The sequence below is a fragment of the Hylobates moloch genome, unplaced genomic scaffold (assembly GCF_009828535.3).
Source record: "Hylobates moloch isolate HMO894 unplaced genomic scaffold, HMol_V3 SCAFFOLD_19, whole genome shotgun sequence".
Taxonomy (NCBI): Eukaryota; Metazoa; Chordata; class Mammalia; order Primates; family Hylobatidae; genus Hylobates; species Hylobates moloch.
Window position 1 is genome coordinate 72,669,259 of NW_026652294.1, and position 12,025 is coordinate 72,681,283.

Sequence of the window (12,025 nt, forward strand, 5' to 3'; positions counted from 1 at the left end):
ATCATCATTAGGCTATCTCTGTAAGATGAGAATTGCCCAGAACAAATAATAGCTATTTTCATTTTCCAGGAACTTGTATAATAATATGAATCTTAAAATTCATGTTAAGTTACCAGAAGGTTTTTTTTTTTTTAATTGGGAAAGGCTAATAAGCCCCAGTGGTGGTATCTGTCACCAAACCCTTTGTTATATCGTCTTCCACCTGAGACCTATGAATGTTCCAGAAATAAGCATGCATTACAATCAGAATATTAAATATGTACACTTTGAAAAAAGATTCAGGAAAACCAAGAAAATGTTAATAGTTGTTATTGTTAACTAGAAAGATCCTAGTTTTCATTTTCTTCTTTTAACTTTTCTGTATGTCCTAGATTTTCTACAATAAGCATATTACTTTTATATTAAAAATGTATTTTATTGAAAGGAAGTTAATATTTACAATTCTGAATAAACCGTATAAGTTAAAAATTGAACACAGACGGCATACCCTCCCTTAAGGGATCGACACAGTGTTCAAAAGCATAAAAGAAGGTAGCATGTGGTTAATGTGGTAAGACAAGTTCAGTTCATTATTTTTAGCATATATTTACAGTGCTTATTATTTGATAGGCACTATAGGGAGATTCAAAGATGGATATAGAAAGACACGAGGTGATAAACTTAAGTTGGTGTAGAGGTTATTCCAGGCAATAAGAATAGCATATCTAAAAGTGCAAAGGCAAAAAGAGCTACTGTGTGTAGCTAGGGAATGGCCGGTAGTTTAGTTTGGCTAGAGTGTAATTATATATAGAAAAGTAGTGACAGGTGTGACGGTGAGGGCCAGATTATGTAGCCAGATCACAGAGGGCCTAATATGCTGTGCTAATATTAGGGAGTTGTATGAAGGATTTTAAGCTAGGGAATTACAAGGGATACATAGATGAAATGAATTAGAGAAGGAGAGAACTAGACTCAATTTGATCTTTTCTCATCCTTTAATTTTCAGCTTTGCTTATTCTTGACTTCCAAGTTTAAAGAATTGCGTTTGACTTTGTTTCTTTTAGGTCTGGTGATTATATACATATAAATGTATCGGAAAAATTAGTTTTATATATAGTAGAAATCCTAGAGCAGTGCTAGATATAAGAGAAATTTTGCCAAATTGAGATAATATGCTAGATTTACATCTCTAAATAATTTGTTAGACTTAGTTGTTTTGTTTCTTTGAATAATTTCAATCTTCTGTCTGTTCTCAGGGAAAAAAAAATGTTAAATACAGAATTTTATCAATTTAAGTTAGTCTATCTATCAAGTTGTTTTTAGCAACTTTGCGAATAACCAAAAAAAGAATTATGGCAAATATAATTAATAAATTATAAACCTACTGACAATATCAATATGCTTAATTTGACAGCTTAGTTTTTATAGACACAAATTCATATTTGTAACAGTTTAATACTTATAAGAACATAATCCTTAAAAAATACAACATTGCTAGTAGAAGGTATTTAAAAACTATTAAATATGATAGTATTTCAAGGTATTCCACAGACTACCGACAAGTATGAGAACCATTTATATTCGTAAGTTTATCTAAATCCTTGGTACAATTCTAGTACACTAGTGATTTCTACTACTTATTAATTCCAGGCTAGGGAATTTGATTGATCGTAATATTTAAGTCAAAGGCTCTTAATCATATCCAAGACTTATTTTAAAAGTTTCATGAGAAGAGTACATAAATTATAGGATAACTGAAATCTCTTAATTTTTTATTAACAATTTAAACCCTTTTTTATCTCAAATATACACATGTATTATTTACTTACACAAAAAAATTGAATGCAAAGTTTGAATTTGCTATGTAGTGCTTAATCATCATGCTTGGTTGCTTATGAACAAAAGCTGTAAGGATTGAGAGAAAGGAGTCTTTTCTCCTGAGAGACAGACTGGAGAGAAAAGGATCGTAAAAGATTTAAAGGAGTAGGGTGCTTTACAAGGTTGATAAGGTACCACATAGATACCTATGGTGGTAGGATTGACAGTATTTGCAATATAGATTATTAAAATATGTGTATACATGTTATGGATATCTAAAGAAAATAGTTGAATTGTAACTAATATATGTAGACTTTTTAGCAATCCAGTGATTAGTGTTTATATTCATAATAGTTTATTAATTTAAAATGTGTACATCTAGGGGCAATAATAGAACAGTACAAGAGAAAATCTCCCTCTTTCACCAGTCTCCAGGTCTCCTACTGTTAAGAGGCCAATCCTACTGTTAATAGTTTCTTTTATCGAGTTGAGTGTCCAATAGCCATCTCAAACTTTAACATGTTCAAAACAGAACTTTTGGTTTTTTTGTTTATTTTTACTAAGTTTAGTCTTAGAGATTTGACCATCCACCAAGTTGCTCTAGCCAAAAAAATAGCATTTTTCATTGATTCTTCCTACTTCTAAAGTATATTTTAAATCTTGCCTATTTCTTTCTACTGTTACCACTTAAGTGTTCTTGACTGTCCTTTACAAAACGTATAGTATGTAACTTATAGTTTGAACTTATTTATTATGTATTGTGTTTGCTTACCTTTTGTGTATCTTCTTTACTATCCATGTAAGCTCAGAGCAGACAGGAATGTTGCCTGTGTTGTTGCCAAACCTACCCCACTACCTGTAAGTGCTTAGTTAATATTGAATGAAGGAATGAATGAATGGATGGATAGATCTGCCTGAAATTTGTTTTGGTGAAGAAGTGAGGTTGAAATCCAGCTTTATTTCTTTCTCAAATACCCAGCCAGTTGGCGCAACATCAACTTTCTCCATTATTTTGAATTACCATGTTTATGATATGTTATTGGTGTATTTGGATCTATTTTTCTTTATCATATGTCTCTGGTGTATTTGGATCTAACTTTCTCTGGTGTGCTGTTGATCTAACTATTCATCTTCTGATATTAAACTTTATTACTGTGACTTTAGAATTTATTTTAATATATTTGGTAGAGTGAGTCCTCCGTCAAAAAAAAAACATTTTTTCATGTATTTATTTTTCCATTAGATATGTGGCTTTTAAATAAGTATAGCAGAAGCAACATTTGCATCACCCACGTTTTGTTCACTTCGCATAAGAAATATGCAAGAAAACAATAGAAATCACTAGTTTGTGGGGAATAAGAATGATATTCTTCTCATTCATGAAGTGAAAGATGAAAAGTTGATAGCGTTACTTATTTTCTGTGGACACCGTAATAGCCACTTGCCACATTCTTCTTTTTTTTTTTTGAGACGGAGTCTCGCTCTGTCACCCAGGCTGGAGTGCAGTGGTGCGATCTCGGCTCACTGCAAGCTCCGCCTCCTGGGTTCACGCCATTCTCCTGCCTCAGCCTCTCCGAGTAGCTGGGACTACAGGCGCCCGCCACCACGCCCGGCTAATTTTTTTGTATTTTTAGTAGAGACGAGGTTTCACCGTGGTCTCGATCTCCTGACCTCGTGATCTGCGCCACATTCTTCTAATTTTAATTATGTCCTTAGCTCTTGCCAAGTCCCTATATCTCTTTGTTAAGACCTGTTATTTCAGGTAGGCAGGTGCTAAGACTTGCTCTAGCTTTCCTGCCTTTCTTCCTTGTGCCATTGTCTGAATCTGAAAGTGTCCTAAATTTACAATCAGCTACTTTAAAGCCTCATCAATGCTTAGGAGATAAATGGAAGAGTTGGCCAGGGGCAGGAAGCCAAGTATTTACCTGTGTACTTTGCAGACTCATTACATTTTTAGCATCTTCTAGGGAACATTAGCATATTGAAACAGTATGAGAGTTAGTGACCTAGAGGGCTTCTGTTCTGCCTGCATTGAGAACTCCTGAGAAGTAGGAATAGCTTTAGCAGTAGTAGTATGTTCAGCAGAGCAGCCCTAACTTACTAAAAATGCTTATCAAACTTGTCAAGGTTGATAAGTCACTTTTCAAATACTATTTATCTGTCAATAAAAACTTTGCATTTGCCTTTGTGCCTTTCGTAAATTCAGAAAAACAGAAGAAATATATTCTAAGCAAAACGATTTTATAAAAATTAGTTACATGGCTCGGGCATGGTAGCTCATGCCTATAATCCCAACAGTTTGGGAGGCCGAGGTGGGCAGATAACCTGAGGTCGGGAGTTTGAGACCAGCCTGGCCAATGTGGTGAGAGACCCTGTGAAATCCCGACTCTACTAAACATACAAAAATTAGCCAGGCATAGTGGCATATGCTTATAGTCTTAGCTACTTGGGTGACTGAGGCACAAGAATTGTTTGAACCCAGGAGGCAAAGGTTGCAGTGAGCTGAGATTGTGCCATTGCACTCCAGTTTGGGTGACAGAGTAAGATGCTGTCTCAAAAACAACAACAACAAAAACAACAAGTTACATGGTCTTCGGTTGTTCTTTGGGGCATTATGTCATTTACCTGTTGCTATTGCAGAAATGAATAATGGCTTTGGGAGGTTTTGTGTTCCTCTCCTCTGGAGAGGAAGGAATATATTTATTTTTATATATGTATTTATTTATTTTTGTTGTTTAATGGCTTTACTTACCACTGAGGGCTCCTAAATCAGTATCTTGAACCCCCCGCCTTTAGTTTTAGTTTCATATTTTTGTCCATAGAACTTTTCCAGTTGGTTGTGCAATTGTTATCTCAAAATGTTAAAAACTGAGTATATTTCTAACCCAAATCTCCTTCCCAGTTTTCCTGTTTTTCTTTTTGACTTTTCATATTTTTGTTAGTGGTGTTATCATTGTTTCAGCCTGAATATATCAGTCATTTTTGATGTTTATACTTTTAATTCCATATGTACAAATTGTTAGCGTGTTCTTTGCTAAATCCCTGTTGCTCAGTAAATATTTTGATGAATATATTTGAATAATATGAATGAATATTTTTGTCTTTATTTAGTATTCTTTCTCCACTCTTTCCTATCTATCTAAAACTGTTCTTTCTGCAAAGTCCAATTCAAGTTCTTAACAAAAGAGTGACCAGATGGTATAGAAAGGTTGACTAAAATAAGAACTGGAAAATATCCTTTGCATTTCCTAACTAGGAGATCTTTGGGAAGAGGGATTTCAGTGGAGTAGCTCCAAGCAGATGCCACATTGTAGATTGAGATGTGAATGAAAGGTGAATTGGATCAGCAGTTTAGATGTTCCTCAGGGAAACTTGGACTTGTTTATATGCTAAAGCAACTAACAGATAGAGAAAGAGAGTTTGAAGACTCAGAAGATAATTAATGAAATACAAATTCTGAAGACTTGTATAGTGATTCATTTTTCATCAGAGGATTGGAGGCACGTGTTTCACTGAAACATAAAGTACAGATGGGCCTGGATTTAGATAATTTTGGTTTTTGAGAAGCAGGAAGTTAATGAAACTCTTACTTAAAAACTGCCATTTTCTCTGAAATAAGTTGTGGGCAAAGTCACCTGCGAGGTGATGGAATGAAGCTTTTGAATAGTGATAGCATTTGGGCCGGCGTGGTGGCTCACGCTTCTAATCCCAGCAATTTGGGAGGCCAAGGTGGGTGGATCAACTGAGGTCGAGAGTTCGAGACCAGCCTGGCCAACATGGAGAAACCCCGTTTCTATTGAAAATACTGAAAATTAGCCGGGCATGGTGGCGTGTGCCTGTAATCCCAGCTACTCAGGAGGCTGAGGCAGGAGAATTGCTTGAACCAGGGAGGGGGAGGTTGCAGTGAGCTGAGATGGTGCCGTCGCACTCCAGCCTGGGCAACAAGAGTGAAACTGCGTCCCAAAAGAAAAAGAAAAATGAATAATGATAGCATTTGAAGTTGCTGTTATGGAGAAAGAGGGAGTTGACCACCTTCAAAGAAGTCATATTAGGTACAGTTGAGCCCAGCTGAGGTTATAGTTAGACAACAGACTACAGGGGGGATTATTTTTTCCTACCCTGCTCAGTAGAAGTATAGGAGTGAAGGGGCTTTTGGCCGAGATGTAAGAGAGAGGCTACATGCCTGAGACAGAAGTTTAATTGGTCCAGGGAGATAAGAGAAGAGGTTAGTCATGTATTATGGGTCTCAACTGGTTATCTATGTGAATAGCTAAAAGAAGTTGAATTATTTACGGCAAATGAGAGTCAGACAAGGGACTGGAGGTCTGAAGGAAGATGAAAAAGAAATTAAGGGGGAATAAGGTAATGACTGGGAAAATAGAAGGTAAAAATCAAGTAGAAAGTTAAGTTTAATGGTCTTTGATAAATGCTTTTTGTGGGTATGAAGACTTCTTCTTTTCCTGAAAACCTTTTTGTGTATCAGGTAGCTTATAGCTGCAGATAAGGGCAGTGGTCTCCAGACTTTCATGATCTGGCTTCTCAGGCAGCAAACCATTTTGAGTATGTACCTTTGATTATGCATATTTATTTATAAATCATATATGGATACTTTACTATTATGTTTTATATATTATAAAACATAAGCTAAGCTAGATACTTAAAATGAGAGAGTAAATAAACATTTAAAAATTTTTTTAACATTATTGATGGTATAAAAAGTTGTTTTTGGTGAGGGCATTGTGATACTTCATTAGTTTTGAGAATCTTGGTTTCATACTTGGCTGTAGAGCTATTTGAAAGGCTTGTTTTAAGTTAGGTTTATTTTGATACTTGGTTTTAATGGCGGTTGTAGCACAGAGCTTGTAAAGATACGTAAATGTAGACAGAAGCTTAGATCGATGATGCTTATCTATCAAATATGCAAATTTTTTTTGTCAAAATTCCCCAGTAAAATTTTCTGTCTTTCCTAATTTAATTAGTTGCTCTTGAAAACTATTACTAAGGTGTGCTGTGCTGTTAATCTCCATTTGCCCCTGTAAATGCATTTTCTACCCTTGTGCACTGTGCTGTATGCCCCAGAAGGCTGATTTATAAGGATCAAACTGGTATGCCTTGACCTCTGACTTCTGGTTGTGTTCAGCCAACAGGAGGGACTGACAGGAGGACAGAGAGGACAGACATATTTATTCCTACAGCTTCCTTTTTGCTGGGTTGCAAGTTGTCAGTAACTGTGCTCCATCATATGGCCTTCTCCTACAGTCATCGCTCTCTGGGTTCCAGTAACTATTCACTCTCCTCCCCCCATTGGGCTTAGAGTGGTAAAATAGTTCTCTGCTGTGGCTAGCAGTGGAGTGCTTCACTGTCCTGTCTTATTTTCTCTCAACCTTGGCCTGCACATTTGTAAATAGTCCCTTCATTAAATAAACATCACATCTTTTTATATATTATCTATTTCTTGCCAGGACCCTTAGGGCTAAAGTTGCATTTTAATATTTTTAAATGGATAGGTGAACTAAGTGATTGAAACTCTTCATTTAGTCATTTTTTTTTTTTTTTTAAACGGAGTCTCACTCTGTCACCCTGGCTAGAGTGCAGTGGTGAGATCTCGGCTCACTGCAGCCTCCGCCTCCCAGATTCCAGCGAGTCTCCTGCCTCAGCCTCCCGAGTAGCTGGGACTACAGACGCATGCCACCATGCCCGGCTAATTTTTTATTATTAGTAGAGATGGGGTTTCACCATGTTGGTCAGGCTGGTCTCAAACTCCTGACCTCATTTGATCCACCCGCCTTGGCCTCCCAAAGTGCTGGGATTACAGGCGGGAGCCACTGCGCCCGGCTTCATTTAGAATATTTTTAAGCAGATTAGATAACCCTGATAGAATTTTTATAGGTGACACGTGTACATTGTTTTTGGTAGCAAAAGAAAATCACATAATGCAAAAGTGTTCAAACATCTATTTTTAGTAGGGGAGTAGGTGTCAGTTTGTATATTAACTATAAAGCTTAATACCATTTCACTTTCTTGTTAAGACTTATTGTAATAATTTTAAACAGAATCAAGCCTCTGAATTCTGAAATTTGGAATGTATTAACACAGAAAAGACTGTACATGCTTTGTGTTAAAAAAAAAAAAGGGGAGGGGGAGGAAAGAAAGTAAATGTAAAACTCATTAAGTAACCATAATTATTGGTTAGTATTTGCTTATGGATGGCAGTATATTATTATTTTCAAACTATTGTCAGATTTCATGAAATGATTTCCCTAATAGAAAAAAAGCTTGAATTTTTGCAATGGGAGAGCTATTTTAGTGTATTTATTTGGCCATTGATTATTTGACAATCCTATTTGAAAGGTAAAATTTGTTTATCTTATTTTATTCACTGATTAATGGAACTCAAGTAGATAGTAACATGTTTAATCAGGATTCTTCTACTATGGACAATATAGATGACTGGAATTTTTAAACCTTAGTTATGTGTGTGAATTTAAAATGGAAAATAAATAACTTGGCTTGTGTTCTTCCAAATACTTTCTATGCACATATAAATATATAGGGCACAATTTTAGGGCATGATGACAGTCATTAACAAAACAAAGTTCCTATCCTCCTGTAGCTTTCATTTTATTAAATAGATAATTACCAAATAAATAGTAATTATATAATGCAATGTAGTGATAAGTGACATGAAAAAGAAACTAGTGTAAGAATAGAGAGTGATAGGGTATCGTTTATTAAATAATTTAGGGAAGGTCTTTCAGATGTTGTGGCATTTGAATAGAGACTTGAATGAACTGATAGAGTGTGGCCATATGAGTATCTGGAGGAAGAGTGTCTTAAAGGAGAGAGATCAAGTGCAAAGATGCATGGAAGCAGATGTGTTGGTATGACTGAGAATAAAATGGAGAATTTTGTGGCTGGAATACAAAGAGCTAGGGTCAGAATGGCAGAAAATTAGGCCTGGAGAGGTAGGCGAAGGCCATATCATGCTAGGTCTTGGAGGTCATAAGAACTTTAGATTATTCTAACTGAAAGACTTTGGAGGAGACAAAGCAAGGTAATGGCATCTGATTTGCTTTTCTTTTTTTTTTTTTTTTTTGAGACAGAGTTTCTCTGTCGCCCAGGCTGGAATGCAAAGGCATGATCTTGGCTCACTGCAACCTCTACCTCCTAGGTTCAAATGATTCTCCTGCCTCAGCCTCCTGAGTATCTTGGACTACTGGTGCACATGCCATCAGGCCCAGCTAATTTTTGTATTTTTAGTAGAGATGGGGTTTTACCATATTGGCCAAGCTGGTCTGGAACTCCTGACCTCAGGTGATCCACCCGCCTTGGCCTCCCAATGTGCTGGGATTACAGGCATGAGCCACCGCACGTGGCCCTGGTTTGCTTTTTAAAAGGATTACCTGGGTTGCTATATGAATAGACTCCAGGAATATCAGAGCAGAAGCCAGGAGGCCTGTCACAAAGCAACTGCAGTAGTCTAGATGAGAGTTTGAACTCACGCGTGTACAGACACACTACTAGATGCATGTACAGATACACTACTAGATGTATGTGTACATATCATATGAAAACTAATACACATATGGCATCTAGTAGTGTGTCTGTACATGCATGATATATATATATATATAATATACACAGAAAAACACACGTGCACGTATATAGTTCTTTTTGGGTTAAAAAATATATTTTGTTCAGAAACTTCTTTTTTACATTTAGCAGTGTAATATGGACATCTTTAACAGCAAATATATATACATATACTTGATTCCTTTTAATGGATGTATGCTATTCCATGTTGTAGTGTTCAGTACATTATTTAATCTGTCTCATATTGAAAAACATTTATGTTTCCAGTGTTTTTAAAAAATAACAGGCAATTTTCTGAGTGTTCTTGGTCGTAGTTGTTGAATTACATCTGTAGGATAAATTCTGAGAAGCATGATGGGTCAAAGGATATGTTCATGTTAAACTTTAATGATTATTACTAAATTGACTGCTAGAAAGACTGCCAGTTTACACTTCTACTAATGTTGTTTAAGAATTTTTCCTTCCTTACATCCTTTGCAACACTGAGTAATATTAGTCTTTTTTATCTTTACATGTTGGTGAGAGAGAAACAGCACCATGGTTGGTTGGATTTTCTTTTAATTATGAGTAATAAATATCAAAGCTTATAAATTTTAATTTCTGATGAGTAATAAAGGATATTACTTTCTCTTTGGTCTTTGTTCTGAGAAAATACTGATTTAGAAAGATTATACCTTCATCTTATCTACTTATAAAACTGAAATTAAAGAGTAAAATACAGTTTTTGACCTTATATAGCAATTTAGCCACGTAACTTGCCATTTTTCTCAGTTTTCCTTATCCCCAGTCTTCTGTGTACTTAGTGAATTTTTATCCTCAATGCTTTACGTACCTGCTGTGACCTCTGAGATGTCATTATTTTTCAATGCAATATTGTCCATTAATGTTCTCTTTCATCAGTATTGAAGAAGTAGTTAAAATTACATAGCTAATTAATTCACCTACTAAAAATATTATACTAAAATAAAGTACACCCATTCAGGATCTGTTGTTGCCAGTTAGCTATCTTCCCTGGGTCCACAATTCCTTACTCCCGGCCCAATTAGCTGTCATACAGATGTATGCCATTGTATACTGAAGGATCACAGCCTAAAATGGTATGCTAGATTAGCCCAAATTCTTCAGTATTTTTAGAAAACCAATTTAACATTCATGCCCTAATTAAAGCTGAATTAGTTATAGTGTTATCTCCTTATAACAGAGAAAACACATAATGGTGCTACAGTTTGGTAGAATCCTACACTCATACTGTTCATGGGACCTAGATGGCACTGAGGGTAAGGTTGTTACAAAGTTATTCTAGTTTAGTGTAATAAATCACTCTGGACATAGTCCGAGGAGGACAGGACTTCAATTATTATATTTTATGTCATAAAGATTTATGTTTGGCTGGGTGGGGTGGCTCATGTCTGTAATCCCAGCACTTTGGGAGGCCAAGGTGGGCTGATCACTTGAGACCAGGCGTTCAAGACCAGCCTGGGCAACATGGTGAAACCCTGTCTCTACAAAATTACAAAAGTTAGCCAGGTGTGGTGGCACATGCCTGTGGTCCCAGCTACTGAGGAGGCTGAGGTGGGAGGATCACCTGAGCCCAGGGAGGTTGAAGCTGCAGGATCACGCCACTGCACCCCAGCCTGGGTGACAGAGTCTCTGTCTCAAAAAAAAAAATAAAAGATTTACATTTTAATGAACCTTTAGCCTATTTTATGTTAAAGCCTGTAGGAAAGCAGGGAAATATAACTATAGGGTCAACTTTTAATTTAAATAATTTTTTTTTTTTTTGAGGTAGGATCTCTGTCACCCAGGCTGGAGTGGAGTGGTACGATCTCAGCTCACTGCAGCCTCAACCTCCCAAGCATCAGTCCTCCCACCTTAGCCTCCGAAGTATTAATATATTAATAATTGGGTCTACAGGCGCTCACCACCATGCCTGACTAATTTTTGGTTTTTTTTTTTTCTTTTTTTAAATGAGAAAGTGTTTCTCTCTTGTTGCCCAGGCTGGAGTGCAATGACGCGATCTCTGCTCACCACAACCTCTGCCTCCTCCTGGTTCAAGTGATTCTCCTGCCTCAGCCTGCCGAGTAGCTGGAATTACAGGCATGTGCCACCACGCCCGGCTAATTTTGTATTTTTAATAGAGCCAGGGCTTCTCCATGTTGGTCAGGCTGGTCTCAAACTCCCGACCTCAGATGATCCGCCCGCCTCGGCCTCCCAAATTGCTGAGATTGCAGCCATGAGCCACCGCACCTGGCTGTTTATAATTTTTTCAAAGTGTTTATGTATCATTTTACATTTTCTTTTTGCAAATGTTTCTGTATTATTGTACATTTTCTCATACCAATAATAGATAGTATGAAATATATTGCAAACAATAAACTTTGTTTTCTATTAAAGAGATAGTGCTTTAGTCAATATTTTAAATGCTTCAGTCTCAGATTTTTTTTTTAATGTAGGGAAGGGACTATCACTCTGATTTTATGGCATAAGGAGTATGAGAAATTGTGAAGGGAGGATAAAAATTTAGAACAAAGCTAAGTAGGTAAAGTTTAAATACTTTTATGTATTTAGCAAAAGGGATTCTTAAGTTGCTGGCTAAGGGGGTTTATTGCTTATCCAGAAGATTTGACCTTGTGAA

At 36.4% G+C, this 12,025-nt stretch overlaps 1 protein-coding gene across 4 annotated transcripts in view; it reads left to right on the forward strand.

The window, feature by feature from the left end:
- KIAA2026 (KIAA2026 ortholog) overlaps positions 1-12,025 on the forward strand; it is a 107,275-nt gene that overhangs the window by 8,056 nt on the left and 87,194 nt on the right. The window lies entirely within an intron of this gene.